General features: G+C 44.5%; 1 long non-coding RNA gene across 2 annotated transcripts in view; it reads left to right on the top strand.

Annotated features, from left to right (window-relative positions):
- LOC146817724 (uncharacterized) overlaps nt 1-15,303 on the top strand; it is a 370,549-nt gene extending 355,246 nt beyond the window's left edge. For both annotated transcript variants that reach the window (XR_014962571.1, XR_014962572.1), the window contains exon 3: nt 15,167-15,303. This is a non-coding gene — a long non-coding RNA (uncharacterized LOC146817724). The remainder of the gene's footprint in view (nt 1-15,166) is intronic.
- The last annotated feature ends 1,960 nt before the right edge of the window (nt 15,304-17,263 follow it).

Raw genomic sequence — 17,263 nt, 5'->3', positions numbered from 1 at the left:
CTAAAGCTTCAACTTCTGAATCTACACCAGGCCACCAAAAAGATTCCCTCACTCTTCGTTTTGACATTCCTTGCCCAGGATGACCTTCATGAATTATGTTAAGAATATGTTTCCTCACATCTTTAGGAGGTACAACTTGCCAACTTCTCATAACATTTCCGTTACTCAGGCTTAACTCTTCTCTAATTTTGAAAAATTCCACAAGTTCCAAATCCTTGCAGTCTTCAGAATTCCAACCATTAATGATCTTACCTCCTACCTTCCTTAATACAGGGTCATTTTCCATAGCTTTGCTCCATTCTTCAGGCAATAAAGCAACAACATCAATCTTACTAATAAAGTCAGTATTTGTGTTCACACAAATCTCATCAGACTTCACATCAAGAGGCATCCTTGATAAGTAATCAGCGACTACATTCTTTACTCCTTTAACATATTCGATCTCATAATTAAATTCTAAGACAGACAATAGCCATCTAGAAATTCTTGGGGTTATACTCCCTTCTAACCCTCTTCCACCCTTGAAGATGTACAACAATGGCTTGTGATCAGTTCGTACTTTGAAAGGGAGACCCCATAGGTAAAACTTAAAATGGCACATCGCCCAACAACATGCCAAGGCTTCTCTTTCAATTACTGAATATGACTTTTCAGCACCTTGTAATCTCCTTGAAGCAAAACCAATGATTCGCTCCTCCCCACCGATAATTTGAGATAACACTGCTCCAACACCAACTCCACTCGCATCTGTAGTTAAAAAGGTTTTAGCACTCACATCAAAACGTCCTAAAGTAGGTGCTTCAGATATTTTCCTTTTTATAAGATCAAAACTTTCTTTACAACTTTTTGACCATTCAAAGAGAATATTTTTTTTCATAATTTCTCTTAATGGTTCAACAATCTCAGTAAAGCTATTTACGTATTTTGAACAATACTCCGCTAATCCCAAAAAGGATCTAAGCTCATCCTTATTAGTTGGTTCAGGAGCCATTGTAATAGCATCAACAATACTTTTCTTAGGTCGTATTCCCTCTGAACTCACCTCATGCCCCAGATATTCAACCTTTTCCTTTCTCAATTGACATTTTTCCCGTTTGATAGTCAGATTATATTTTTCTAACCTTTTCATCACTTCCTCAAACAACTTATCATGATCTAATAAATCATTCCCAGCAATCAAGATGTCATCTTGGAAACACCAAATCTTCTGCATATCACCAAAAATGTTCTTCATTGCCCTCTGAAAGACGGCTGAAGCCGACGCCAAACCAAAAGGCATCCTCTTGTACCTGTACGCACCAAGAGGTGTAGCAAAAGAGGTCAAATGCCTGGATGATTCATGTAGCTTAATCTGATGGTAAGCGGCAGACATATCAAGGACACTAAAAATCTTGCCCTCACCCATTGTTGACAACATCTCCGATATATTAGGCAAGGGTTCTCTGTCTACCCAAATGTTTTTGTTAAGATCTCGTAAGTCTATGCAAAGACGAATTTTGTTTCCATCCTTAGGGGCAATCACAATCGGAGCCAACCAATCAGAAGCCTCAATTGGTTCTATGATGCCTTGCTTCAACAAATTATCTATTTCCTGACGTAAAGGTTCTAGCATGAGGTTAGGGACATTTCTCACCTTATGGACAACAGATTTGGCATTTTCTTTTAAAATAATTTTATGTGCAAATCCCTTCAATAATCCTAACCTAGAACTAAAAACATTAGGATATTTTTCAAAAATTTTTACATAATCATTTACATTATGGACATTATATTTTTCCAATACCATAACCGGTTCTTTGGCATTAGGATTGATGATGATATTTAGATCCTTCTGATGGCGCCATCCTAGAAGATCTGATCCATAATCTGTGATATATATTCTGCCCCTAACTGCCTCACCCTTAAATTTTAAAGTCATCCAAGCCATACTTAGAATTTCAATCCTTTTCCCCGCATAACCTACTGCACGTATATCAGGGTTTTGCATGACAAGACCACTGCCCCCAGGCCAATTATTTTCAAAGGACTTATTTGATATTAGAGTATATAAACTCCCCGAATCAGCCAACACTCTTATCTCTTTTTCGTTGATCAAAATATTACAATGTGGCTTTTCTAGCTTATCAGTACTTTCCATCTTTATATTGGGCGTATGTCCCCCAAGGCTTTCTTTTATTTCTACTACACTTTGTTCTCCATCGACCATTAGTAGAATATCATCAACATATTCACAAATATCCTCCACCTCTTGAACCTGGTTTCTCACAAGCCCTTTTGTGCGACACATTTTTGCAAAGAGATTTCAGGTATCTCTTCGTAAACTATCCCACCCTCGTCGCCATGAAAAGAAGAGCCTTCACAGGTTTCTTTAAGGTTTTCTTGTAGATTTATTAATGGTACAGCATCCCAGCAGAGAGCAACTTCTCATACATCCAATGGCTCTCTTCAACTGTCCCCACTTAGAATCTTCCCCATGTCATTCTACAAGTAACTAGGTAACAGTCCATGACATCTCCTGGCTGGAGATCTCTACATACACAAAGGAACCTGACAACAGGCCTGTCCTGCCTTTTGCTCCCCCAGATTGTTTGGAGCCCTGACAGGGAAAGAACTTTCTAGAACCTGATATCGGGCTAGGACAGGGAGTCCCCCCACACAAAAGGCTGGCACCAGGTATAAATATTCGACCTGTGGTTATACTGGATAAAGCAATGTATCAAGCAGAATGTCTGAGACTGTTATCTGATAGGAGAAATTACCTCCCACTCCCCTCTGATCCATCTTATGACCTAAAATGTGACATCAGTTCATTGGTTAATGCAGCAGCCTGTAACAATGAGATCTCCAAAATGGAGGCAGATTACTTGACCACTACGGAAGGCAAAATTCCTTACTTTTACATCCTCCCCAAAATGCACAAAGATACGTTTCCACCACCAGGGAGGCCCATTGTTTCTGGGATTGGTTCACTCCTAGAGCCATTATCACGATTTTGGGACTTCTTTTTTAAGACTATGGTCCAACAATCAGAAACATATCTCCAGGACACAAAAAGTCTTCTGTCATTACTCAAAACAATCCAGGTTGACGAGCACACCATCCTCGTCAGCCTGGATATTGAAAGCCTTTACACCAGCATCCCTCAGGATGCGACTCTAAACATGCTTGAGCAGTCACTCGAGAAATCAGAATGGTCCCATAGAACCCCCAAGGGGTTTATCATCGATTGCGCCACCCTGGCCCCGAAACGGAATTTTTTTGAGTTCGAGGGTACCCTGTATTTACAAACGGGCGGAACTTCTATGGGTAGTACCTTTGCCCCAAGTGTGGCAGGACTCTATGTCTACGACTTTGAGAAGAAATTCATCCTGACCACTTCCAACCCCTTCTCTAGTAACATAACACTATGGCGCAGGTACATTGATGATGTACTCCTAATATGGAATGGACCTCAGAATGTTCTAAATGAATTTTTCTTATGGATAAATACCTGTGATGACCATCTCAGATTTACTCACTGCAGTGACACCCAGTCCTTAGTCTTTCTGGACGTTGTGATCACCATAGAGAACGGGGCCCATGAAACTCACACACACTACAAACCGACTGCGAAAAACAATCTACTTAGGTTTGATAGCTTCCACCCCAGGCCCCTCAGGGAAAACCTCCCCTTCGGACAATATCTCAGAATTAGGAGAAATTGTAGCAAGAGCTCTGACTTCCGCTCGCAAGCTAATGACCTGTCACTCAAATTGTCAGACAGAGGATATCCCAAAAAGATATTAGCAACTTGCAAAAAACGGGCTGCCAATCAGAACCGTGAGGCACTGTTGGAACCCAATCTGAAACAAGTGACGGACACGCCTCTTCATTGCGTCACCACATACAGTACTATCTCTAACCAAACATGGTATGAACGATTGCACACCTTGGAACTCTGTGCAGAACAAGTAGCCTCAATGTGCCATGTAATTTTAGTTGAACTACTGTTTTCCTTTTTGGAGCATTCCTCCTACGTGTTGAATGTCCTATTCCATGTAAAAAAAAAATATATTTTTTAACAATCACTCTTGACTCCTTTTTATCTTCTCACCTTTGACTAGCCATTCCCCGGTAAAACCGACCTGTCCCTTTAAGAATTGTCTCCTCACTCCAGTCCACGCCCACTAGTCATGTGACGTTTAACCAGGAAGTGAGGAGTATTTAGTTGAAGCTTTGCTGCCCATTCAGTAACATCCGGGCGCCTGGGGGAAGCACCGCAGGTTTGTGGCAGGTAGTCGGTGAGCCGAGGTAAGAGTGTGGAGGGAAGAGCTGGTGGCCATACACACGTGAGGCACTTAGAGTTGAGTGTTCTGACCAGTGCCGCCCGTGTTTTGTGCTTTTTGTCCAACAGTAACGCAGCACCGTCTGCCTCCCTTATGAGCCCATGATACGATTCGATTAAGAATCGCGAGTGAGTTTTGAGTCTTTTCCTTATTTTCACCGTGTTCTGTTTTTAAATAATTTCCTTAGCGTACGCATGTCACAAATAGAGTCTTTTTCACGTGCGTCTGGCCGCTCTGTAGAATTACACATCAAGTATGCTCACCATTGCTGTGTAGCCGTAAGACACCCACGACTTCCACAACGATTTAGTGGGTTGATGCTAATTTCGCATAATATGGAACGGATGTTCGGTTCCAATAATCACTGGCAATTACCGGAGCGTATAACTCAGAATGTGGTGATTATATGCGCAAAAATGAGAGTTCACACGGAAATGGGCACTGTTCACTCTAATTTTAAATAGATTATTTTCTCACTGCCCAGAACTGTATGTTCTTTTTTCAGGTTCATCTGTACGCAGAGGACTCCCTGAACCCTTTTACCACCTTCGCAAGTATATGTAGGTGGCACACAGACGCTCCAGGGTTGGATGCACCTTAGTGTGTGTAGACCACCCAGTGTGTCGATAGGTCCTGACGAAAACCTGTGACTACACTCAAAGGTTGAAACATGTAGACCATCAATTTTTGGATAATACTTTAGGTCAAATCAAACCTACATCAGTATTACACCTCACCACTTTTTTAACTGTGACCCTGCTGCTCCATATTAAATTCATTAGGGAGTACAGTAGGATTACTTTTAACTTTATTTCACTCACTCACACACGTCACTTACACGTACTGCCATAATAACAAACCTGCTCCGCTGTAATCAGGCGTTGAAGCACACCCGGGTGGTATTCGGCTGCCCGGGTGGACCCCGATGATGAAGCACGTCACCAACTAGGTTGGTGAGTGAGGGGTTTCATAAAAAAGAAATAATTTCTCTTTTTACTTCTCTGTGAACTCTCTAACAGATAGAAGGTTTTTACCTCCTATCATTTAAGGATACCCCATTCTTTGTTTATTTTGTATACCTTAGGGGACTGAGAGTACCCCTTACAACTTAGTTGTGAAATCCCTTTCTCTCTCTTTTGTTATATTATAAATATTCGACTTCCAAAGCCTCTCATCAGAACACTTCTGGACCTTTAGAAGATTCACATGAAGGGCTATCCTGCTGCCAGAAGACTGCCCTGCTGCTTAAAGGACTGCCTTGCTGTTTGAGGAAATAATTTCAGACCTGCTAGCCTTATGTTATGTTATGTTATGTCTACATTTGTAGAGTGCCTGGTTACACCCACTGGTGTGTCCCCGCGCTATAATAGCTCCCTGCAACTCCGGAAATCAGTACCTCTCAGGAACCTAAAGCAGTCATTTCCTATTGTGTATAGAGCCACGTTTTAAATTTTTTACGGAAGAGTCTCTCTGATGGTTCTTCCTGAAGGGACAAGGGTAGGGAGTTCCAACTTTTTGCTGCCAAGTAGCCAAAAGAGCGGGCCCCCATTTGTGCTTTCCTTATCCTCGGGACTGTCACCAGATGTGTCCCCGTAGACCTCAGGTGCCTTTCTATATTATACAGGGTTATAATATTACATAAGTACATAGGACATCTGCCCTGCAAAATACGGTGACTGGTGCATAATGTCTTAAATATAATTTGTTTCTGGCTGGGCAGCCAGTGTAATGTATCCAGTGCATTCTTTGAGGATACCCATCTTGGCAGGTTTAAAACCAAGCAGGCTGCTGCTTTCTGAACGGATTGCAACTTCTGGAGTCCCTTTTTGGTTGCACCTAGGTATATCATAATTCCGTAGTCTAATCTGTCTATGATGAGTGCATGGGTCAGGGTTTTTCTCGCCGCTAGTGGTAAAATGTCTAGGGCTTTCCTTAAAATTCTATGTATTCCGAAACACCTGCCTGCAACTCTCTTAATCTGAGCTTCGCAGGAAAGTTTGGAGTCTATCCATACTCCCAAGTTCTTCACCTCCGTCCTAGGGTAGGGACTGGTCCTAAACTTGTTGGCCACCAGGCCGAGGACCAAATGGATGGCATGTTCCCGACTATCAATAACTCCGTCTTATTGCCATTTGGTCTCAAGCAGTTATCTGTCATCCACCCGGCTAGATCTTTCAAGCAGTCTGCAAATCTACTAGGAGCTGATGTTGAATTCGGGGCTAGGGTGACCACAACTTGTGTGTCGTCTGTGTATGACACTATTGTGACACCATGTTTTTCTACAATTTCAGCTAAGGGGGCGACATAAAGGTTAAACAGAGTGGGGCTCAAAATTGAGCCCCCCAGCACCCCCGGCGCTAACTTGATGTGTTTGTAAGTATACGTAGACTGTGACACCTGAAAACTGCAGCCAAGCAGATAAGGGACTAGACAGTTCAGGGCAGCCCCGTCCACACCCCCCCTCCTGAGTCGGTGTACTAGCAGCTCATGTGACACCGTATCAAAAGCTGCGCTGAGGTCCAGAAGGACCAGTGCCGTTGTCAGGTCTTCATCCACTCTCTTACGGACTGCCTCAGTAGCATACAGCAAAGCTGTCTCAGTTGAGTAGGTTGTTCTGAAACCTGATTGTGTGGGATGTAACAGGTCATGTTTCGTTATGTGTGCCCCCAGCTGCATATAGACCACTTTTTCATCAATTTTAAAGAAGTAAGGGAGCAATGAGACCAGTCGCAAATTTTCCATTACATTCCCATCAGCTGTGGTTTTTTTTTCAGTGGGCGAACAATTGCTCGCTTCCACATGTCAGGGACCTTCCCTACCCGCAAGGAGGTCTCTAACAACTGTTGGATATAGGGTAGAATCACCTCTATGCCTGTGCAGATCATCTTCGGTGTTGATGGATCTTCGGGGGAGCCTGATTTTATTCGTAATGCCACCTTTTTCAACTCTTCTAGAGAAGGAGGAGAAAATTGTGAAATACTGTTTTCCCCCCAGTCTCTTGTTTGTTCATTGTGTCTCATGTGTCCATTCCGTGCCTCATCTGGGAAGGTGTCATTGATTTTGGATACTTTTTCTGCGAAGAAGTCTGCTATTTGATTGCATAACTCCTCTGAACAAGGTGCTGGTGCAACTGTTCTTTCCAGTGTGGATATTTCTTGAAAGATACCAAAAAGTTCCCTTGCAGAGTTATCTGCTTTCTCAATTCTCTCCGTGTAGTAGGCAGCCCGTGTTTTCTTTATGAGTGCATGGTAGTGTCTTAGCTTCAGTTTATAGACCACTTTGCTTGAGTAAAAGAAGCCCACCCTCCATTTGCGTTCTAACCATTTGCATGCCATTCTTGCCATCCTTAAATCCTGGTTGAACCATGGCGCACTCTTGGTGCGTCTGTGTGGGGTGCTAGTAGACCATGGGGCTATCACATTCAATGCCTCCGTAATCCAGTTGTTCACTTCTTGACCTGCCTTATTGATATCTGTATTTTGGGAGGGGGGATTAGCTAGCAGGTCCTATGTAAAGCTGCTCTCTTTAAAGTTCATCCACTTGCTATGCCTGCTGTTAGATGGCGGGTCTCTTGCTGATGGCAGTCTTGTAAGGGGGATGGAGAATGCCACTGAATAGTGGTCTGACCATGGGACCACTGTTGGACGTTCAACTGTCAGCCCTTGGCAGTTTGAAAATACGGGGTCCAATAAGTGTCCTTGTTGGTGTGTTGTATGTGTATATTTTAGTTCTAATTGGAGTCCCTCAATTTCCTGGCAAAGGGGTTGTGCTTTCCCTTGATCCCAGGCTACTCAGAGTGAGTCCAAGGGTCAGTCCGCTGACCTTCTTTGTGAACTACAGGGAATCAACAAGCTTCAAAGACCTCCCTGCAAAAGCCTAGCTGATTAGCTGCAACTTGACCTGCCTGGATCTGCCTGAGGCCTTGTGCTTGCTTCTGCTGGAGTGAGTCCTAATCCCTAAGAGGAGTCTCTTAGGTCCTGTACCCTTGGCCGGCATCAGTGGAAGCTCCTCTAAGAAAAAAAGGTGAAAATGCTGAAATTTGGGCTCCTCATGAGTGGGCCTGTTAGTGTCCAAACTTTGTTGCCAGTGGTGACTGCTAGCATGACTCTCCGGTGAAACCTGTTCTTCACGCTTACAGCGGCAACCAGCAATGGAAGACCTGAATTTTGTGCTACAGCAATGACAGATTGAGATGACTGCCAATGCAAAGCTCCACCGACAACCAGATCTTTGCGCTACAGCAATGACCTTCCGCGGCACTCAACGTGCCCTTTGCACCAAAAGCCTCCTACTCGCTGCCTCCTTCAACGAGAAGGGAACTTTTTGCTCTGGATTTTAGAATGTAACTTTCAGCAGTACCAATATGGTCCCTGTATCCGACCTGTACTCCACTGTGATTGATTTGACTTGTGACTTATCCCTGGTCTAGCATAACCAGATGACCACTAGTGCCACTTTGTGGTTTTTTGTGCTATTTTTACTTAAAGGTTTAACATCTAATATTTCTGGTTCTACTGATTGGATTTTTGTCGCTCTGGTATCATTTTATTTATTAAACTTTACTCTGTTTCTATTCATTGGGTTGTGATTTTTTGTGTTGTGTTTTCATTTTATTTCTCTTTGTGTGCTGCATATATACGTTACATATTGCCTCTAAGTTAAGCCTGCCTGCTTCTGTGCCAAGCTAAACGAGGATTAAGCACTGGTTCATTTAGTGACTTTTGTGGTTCACCCTGACAAGGATTGTGGTTGTTACCTGAGTAGAGCTTCCACCCCTCCCAACCAATAACCACATTTATTACTGATGCATGCATCAACAGTGGGCTTTCCATGCCTATTAGAAGAGTTTTTTCCTATTTAAATTACTTATTTCATGCAATCTGTGAGGCTGGAAAAAGTGTATTATCACAGATGAGTTTTGCTGTACTGTGGTAATAAGCTCAACTTAGGCATTTACCCTGTAGTAATAAATGTGCATAAGTGGCTTTATTAGTACAGTTGCTCTAAATAACGTGTTATTGGGCCACATTTATTTTCACAGTACTGCCATTGCAGTACATCACAGCAAGATGCCCTTGACGTGCTCTAACGGTCTCTTCATTTTGGGTTACTGCTTAGGTTTTGTGGCTCCCCTGTTATCCAAGCATGTCTTGATGGGAGGCCTTTTTCTGTCATCACTCTGCAGCTTTGGAAAAATCTGGTTTTATACCTAAGACCTATGACCTTGAAGTTGCCTTGATTGTGTTGGTTGCGGTCTTTAGAGTTATTAAAGTCAACTCATCATCTGCTATTTATTTTAACAAGAAATTTGTGGGTGAATGTTTTACTCTACAAATAGGGCAGTCAATCACAAATGGTTCTCTATGTTATGCATAATCCTTCATTATTCCTGAAACTCTACCCACAGGTGTCTTCACCTATCCGCCCACTCTTTTCCTTTGGTATTTCACAGTGTATATAGTAGAGGGATGTGCTGGGCACATAATTGTGTAAATTTTTTTATATTTACTCATTAATTGTATTCCTGTAGTCTGTGCAAGTTCACTTTATCAAATCACAATTTACAACATTTATATAGAGCTAAATAATATTAGTTGAATCTTATCATTTTATTTACCGTAGCAAGTCGATGCTGCTCTACCAAATAAGGCAAAGCTTTTTGAATGATCTCTGTGTGGAGGTGGTTTTAAAGGTGGGAATTTCATGACAGACTCTACCAAATCCATCTAACCACTTTTTTTAATGAAGGCTGATCACTATATTATTATAAGTTGAACTTCCCCTAACACATTTTATTGGATTTCTCTCTTATTATGTGTATAGAGAGGAAGCAAGTGAACAACTGTACTATAATGTTTTTCATGCACCCGCACTGTATCCCTCAAATTCCTCTGCTCCTAAAGTCACTTGGGTCATGTGTTGCTCGCTCTCAACTAACTGTACCATCCTGGGCTCAATCCCTGATTTACTGTTCATCTTCGGGTACCGGTTCCTTAGGTAAAAGAGTGAGGCAAGGAAGCTGTGAAGCCTCCAATTATGGTGTCCATCTCAGTACAATGTCCAACTAACCTTGACATATCTTCATGTTACTTGAATATCAGGAAATTATTAATACCTTTCATTAAGATACCATATATTAAATGTATGTAGTCAAGAGTCAATGCCAATAAGACACTGTGGGGCATATGTACAAGGAGTTAACGCCGCATTAGCGGCATTTTTCCGATGGTTTTGCGGCGATATTTTTATCGCCATATGTACAAGTTGCCACTAACCTTTGTTAGCGGTAGTTTTCCGGCAAAAACGTCCATTCTAAAGATCGCCACTTCTGTTAGCAATAATGACATACAAGGGAGGCGTTCTCGTGCAAAAACAGCCGTTAACCACACTTCACAATATGTACAAGGGGATTCCTTAAGTTTGGAGGACCAAAAAAACTGCCTCTAACTGCAGTTAGAGGCAGTTTTTTAAGATCAGAAAATAGCGCTGTGACAAGACAGCATTGGAACACTTGTCACTACCACCTTCTTGAGACACCAAGGATGCGCTGTATTTACTGGACAGCGCTCCATGGCACAAGTAATGACAGATACATCTGGATTCCTGATGTACCTGTCTGCACTAAAGTCATCCATTGCTGCAGTCGTGTCACAACCATGACGCAATTCCAGCAATGCATGGGGCCAGCCTATCCCTGTGGCACTGCGTCACCCTTATGCCTGCTATCATGCAGACGTAAGGTTCCCGGGTGTTGGCGCAGTTGGAGATCCATTGGTGGCGGTTGTGAGCTGCGGTGTCATCATCTGTAAGTGTTGGCGGAGTGGTGGTGCTGAGGGAGTTGACGAGACGTACTTCAGTGGCCTTGATCCAGCTGGGAAATGGGGCGATGATGGCGATTGTGTACGGTGAGCATGGTGAAGGCGTGATGTATACAATGATGGTCGGTCCAGGAGAGTCCGGTGGTGTGGCTGTAGTTGAAGGTCTCGATGGCGGAGGAGACATGCTCGACCGTGTGTCCTACTATGTGGCTTGCTGTGGTGACTTGCTGCTTGAGTCTGATGTTGGGGAGCTACTCCTGGAGGGGGTAGTGTTCTGGTAACTGGGCTTGTTCAGGTGGAACTTGAGTTCGCAGAGTGGGATGTCGTCTGTGGATGGGAGAGCCTGGTGTGCAATGAGGTCTACAATGGCATCGGAGAATGGGTGTCCATGGTCCGGGGGGCCTGCAGATGAGGGTGCCGCAGAGGAAGGGGTTGGGGTTGGTCTGGATCTGGAAGTGAGGTGTTTCATGGTCACTGTTGGGTCATTAGAGTGCCTGGTCAGTCGGAGTGTGCTTCTGTAGGTGATAGCAATGCCTCCTCCTGGAGAGTCGGGGTGGTCCTTGTGGGTGATTTAGTAGCCGTCAGTGATGGGAATGGCAATGTCCGGTCCAGTGCAGATGTTGGTCCTGGCAGGCGATGTGGCGTCCAGGGTTGATGGCGAGGAGGGTGCTGGCGCTGTAGGGGTGGAGTGTCTGAGAGGAAGGGTCCTTGGTGCTGAGCGCAGTCCAGGGGCAGACGGGATTGCCTATGGCTTGCCGTTGGAATGGGAGACGTCCGTTACAACACAGGCATTACATCGTAATGCCTTTAGAACGCAAATCCAACCATGCAGGTGCCTTTACATCGCCTTCCATTACAACGCATTATGAGGTCAGTAATGAGGTATTTTTAATTTTTAGGGAGGGTATGGCTTTCGGGTGTCGGAGATTAAATGTGGGGTGTATTACGGGGTAAAATATGAAAGTTGGGGTGTGTTTTGGGGTCAGTCATGAAATTTGGGGTGTGCATTTGGTCCAAATATAACATTTAGGGTGTGCATTTGGGTCAAATAAGAAATTTGGGGTGTGCATGTGGGTCAAATATGAAATTTGGGGTGTGCATTTGGGTCAAATATTATTTTTAGGGTGTGCATGGTGTGCATTTGGGTCAAATATGATTTTTAGGGTGTGTTTTGGGGGCTCAAAGATGAATTTTAGGGATCAGGGTTTGCTTTGGGATGCAGGGGTCAGTTTCAGGGTTGCACACACTGAAGTGGGAATAGTAATGTTTACATCTCTGTAATCCAACACCTTCCCTACAGTATGCCTAGTATTATTAAGCATTGTAATGGAATGCGATATAATGGTATGCATTGCAACTCCATATATACCTTTGGCACACCAGTGGTACGCCCGTGGCGCTTGTCCACACAGCGGCCGCCATTGAGAAGCACTGCGGGGGGGACTAGACAGCTGAGAGGTGGGAAACGCCAGAAAGAACACTGGATGGGGCCTGGACCCGGGGGGTTGTGTGTGAACGGGTGTTGTAAATATTTAAACGAGAGAAATCTTACCTCAAGGCTGGGTCCTGTGTCTTTGTTGCTCCTGATCTCCTGAGTCTGCTTCTAGGGACAGGAAGTAGGCAACCAGGCTCCCTCCCCTAAGCCAATCACAATGCTGCAATGCGTGGTTGGGATTGGTCTTTGGCGCCGGGCCGAGGTGTTCAGCCAGGGGCTGGAAATGGGGCCATGTTCTCCATGCAGGCTGTAATGCAGCCTGCATTGCAAACAGGACAGTACGCATGACTGCTTTATGCGGCCTGAGCGGGCCGATCAAACAGTCACTGCGCACTTGAGTGGGCATGCCACTCCGCCCCTGCCATGCTCCGTGAGTGGAGCAGCCCTAGCAAAGGAAACATGGCATGAAAACATCAGGAAGGTATCATCATGTGATGATTGTTCCTCTTCTTACACTGCTTGGAAGCAGGGGGGCACCGCTCTTCCACCATAGCGGATGAGTCGACACTGGGGGTGCGTCATCTACTGGTGCTAGGTCTGGGCAACTCGAGCCCCGGGCCTCCTCCACTACGTGTCCCACCTTCTCCTTACCTGGACATTGCCATTGTGGTGCAATCTGCTAAAATCTCTCCAAATCTGTGAGTCAGCCAGCAGGAGCCTCAGCCAGGTGGGTACAGAAGTCGCCGCCAAGTCCGCTGATGAACCTCCCGATGCAGTTGATGCAGCAGGGCCCCCTTAGGCGTGAACTTGCAGTGCTCCCACAGCAAAAGTTTGGCGCAGCTCAGGGTCCTCACCCTCCACAGCGTCCGGCCAGCACAACCTCATCCGGCCTGTGATGCAGAGAGGTGCTGCCCACCGTTGGTAATCCTCTCTGTGCACCCCGGTGTAGTGGTGGATCGTAGTATGCGATGCAGACCTCCCTACATTGGTGCGCAGGAGCGCCTCTACAATTCACAGCTCCAAAGGGCGCAAGGCAGTCTTCTCACACAAGTCAGCAACATTTCTCCATGCGACCGGCCAGACTTCACCACCAAGTACGGGCGATCGCCGTGCCTCAATGTCTACCACCACGACTCATCAACTTCACAGCTCCTCCGCATCCCACTCCAGGCTCCAGACGCAGGTCCAGCAAGGCATCCAGGGTCCAGATGAAGGTCCAGTGAGACATTCAGGCTCCAGACGCAGGTCCAGCGAGGCATCCAGGCTCCAGACGCAGGTGCAGCGATGCACCCAGATTCTCATCCTGGTCATCCTGGATGTTGGGTGGCTTGAAGGGGTTGTTGATGTGTGCTGCACTTGGCCCTGGCTGCTCCATTCTGCATTTAATTTTTTTGTGCCTATCTTCTATAGAAGTCGACTGATAGGCTATTTTTTCCATTAGAGGCAAAAAAAACTCAAGTTGGGCTGACTAACGTGCGTTTTTTTCCCATTGATGGGCCTTTGGTTGGTTTTAGCCTGCTAACGCCGGTATTCCTATCGCCATCACGCTAATGTTAGCGGCAGTTTTCACTGCTGATCCCTGATGCTATCGTCATGTAGCGATGTCTTGTACATACGTCGCTAACAAGGCAATGGTTTTCAGCGGTACACAGCGGTAAGAAAACTGTCGCTAACTTTTCGGCAGTCCTTGTACATATGCCCCTGCATGTTGATTCGAGCACCAAGGTGCTCCAAGTCGATTGGTGTCACAATCTGTAAATTCCCAGTAACATAACTTATCAGTACATCCTTGGGTCTTTATAAACATGAAATCTGGTGTCCATCTAAGCAATGATGTGTGCCCAGCTATACTCAAACAATGTTGTTGTCCACAAAGTCATTGCTTTGTTCATTTTATTACTCTAACTTGAGAAATTTCATCTTGTCTTCCTAACGTGGGTACAAGGTAAGCTGACCTTGAAACAATTGTCTCTCCCCTCCAGACACCTTAATATGACTGTTGATTGATGTGAAAGTTCCTCCTGTGCCCCAGCTGGGAGACCTTGCTATTAGTATTTTTGCATATATAAAAGCAAGAACATTGCTTTTATATATTCAATGCTTGATTCAAGAGATAAGAGATTAAGAGATCACTGACTATGTCAGATGTATGTACTCTTTGGGCACATTCTCTTTATAAAATAGTCTATTCTAGTGCTATTGGTATTGGACTGTAAATAACGTTTTGTTTAGAGCCTGGGTTCAACCCTTAGCTCACAGCCCCAACACAAGATGTATACAAATTATTGCTAAACTACAATGTGCTGAAATCAACAGGTCTTTCAACTTATCAGTCTTTGAGAACCCCAAAGCTTCCTCAACGAAACATTTCTTCCCTTGTCTTCTTTGTGCAGTTTTCTTTCACAAGTTATATTCTGAGTCAGTCATTACACAATTGCATCTTATCTGAACTTTTAACTTTCACGAACAATGGTTCCTTTGTAAATGTTATTTTATTGTAATGCAATGGTTTTAATTAACTTATGCAAATTAATACATTTACAATATAAACATTCTGAGTCAGTAAAACAAATTGTATCTTTACTCAGGTCACTTCTGCTTACATGCTCCTTTTGCGGAAAATTATGGAGGAAGAACATTCTTTATATCTGCGCCATGGCTCACCATCAATTCTGTGCACCTGAAGCAGACATGGAAATGAGTGCCCAATTGTATATGTGCTGGGGAAAGCATCTCTAAGAAAAACCTAGCTGCTGTCTGAAACTGTTTCTTCATCTTTAATTTCTAACAGAACAAACAACATTTTAAAGAGTGGTCAAGTATCCCCTCATTGGTGGGTATTGTGTATAAATGCTCCTGCCTGTGAAGGGATATTTGGGAGTGTCATGAGGCCTCTGAAATTCTCTTCTAAATGGCACTTTTGGTGGTGCACTGTGTGCCACCTCTTTTCCTCATAAGTGGTGCAGAACTAATGCTTCTTTACCCCAACGCGTTAAAACAATTTTCAATTGTACCATCAATTTTAACTAATGTAATCTAAAGCCCAGGGAAAAGGTATGGGTAAGTGAGCATGGGGATAGTATTCAGTTCTATACTCGCACACAAATACAAGAATTAGCCATTTCTAAAAGAATCCAAACCAGTATAATCTATTGCATGCAATCTTTCCATCTTTGGTACTATAGGTTTTCTTAATTTTTTTTTTTAAACAAAATTTTATTAATTTTCATTTTTCTTCGCAGCATATATGTACATAAAATAGCATATCTGTGTATTGTACACTATGTGATAGTCCAAACAGCATATTCTAACAGTGCTCATGCAACACATTACAAAAGCCCACCGTCTTTCATTACAGGCAGCGTTACTTTCTACTTGCTCCATGATTTAACCTTTACTAAGCCAAGCTGAGGATATCGTGGTAGTATACCAACTCGCCCATAACAGTACAGAACTTTGTACACCCATATATTACTGTCTCACCTGGACATAGCATACTTAAAAACCCCACAACTGTAGTTCACCCACCCTCTGATCCTGCATATGTACATAAAAATTCTCTCCAGAGTCGCTCGTCGGCACTGGCTCAAACATTTTCCGCATTTCCATCTCACTGCTACAGATACCCAGGGTCATGCCATTCTAATCTATAGGTGTAGTCGCCACCTTAGGTATTACTGAGATTAGTGTCTAAGGGTATGTCCAAAGATCTACATGCCTCCAACATGATGTCCCAGTCCATCGCAATCGGGGTCTTGCGCAATCCCCTGGCCTCCTCCCGCCTCAGTGCAGCGCTCTCTGCAACACCCCACCGCGTCAGTTCGCTGTGCCATGCGTAGATAGTAGGTGGCGTCTTCGACTTCCACCGCATGGTGATCGCTCGCACTGCCAATAGGAGCGCCAGGTTTTCAAATCTATATTGCACTTTATACTTAGAAGTTTCTTTCCGTAATCCAAGGATACAGCTCCCCACTGTAGCACCTATTTCCCTCTTTGTGATTTCTGCCGTGTGTCCCCGGATCAAGGCCCAATATGTACCGATCCGCGGGCAGGACCATATCATATGTGCTAGGTCTGCTCCCTCTAACTGGCATCTAGGGCAGTGGTGATGTGCCGTCGGGTACATCCTGTCGAGCCTACGTGGTGTAAGATACGCCCTGTGCAGGATCATAGTTTGAATATATTTAGAGCGCGCATTCCGTGATACCCTTTTAGGGTGTTCCAACACTTTCTCCCATTCCTTATCCTCAAGCGCCCTGTCCATATCCCCCTCCCAGGTGGTGCGAAGCGGTGTCAGATCAACTTGTGCATGTGAGCGTAGACCTACATATAACCACCTAATGATATGACGTCCCCTACTCATGTAGTACAATGTTTTGACTAGGTCATTAGTGGGGGGCTCTTGTCTCTGCGGGGCCCAGTACTTTCGGACATCTTGTAGCAGTGTGGCATGTAAGAGGTATAGATGATCTGGTGCTCCCGTTTCCCGAACAAAATTATCGTGGTCTAGTAACATCCTCTCACCGAAGAGGTCTGCAACTGGAGTGACCGCTACGTCCACCCAGGGTGTAAGCCTGCGCACGGACAGTCGTCTGCCCTGTAAGGGAATACCAAGCAAAGGGATGTTCCCGGCATAGGCCGGGGAGGCCCCTGTATACTGCAGCGCCGCACTCCAACATCGCAAC

The sequence above is a fragment of the Triturus cristatus genome, chromosome 6 (genome assembly GCF_964204655.1).
Source record: "Triturus cristatus chromosome 6, aTriCri1.1, whole genome shotgun sequence".
Taxonomy (NCBI): domain Eukaryota; kingdom Metazoa; phylum Chordata; class Amphibia; order Caudata; family Salamandridae; genus Triturus; species Triturus cristatus.
This window is presented reverse-complemented; position numbering and strand designations above follow the sequence as displayed.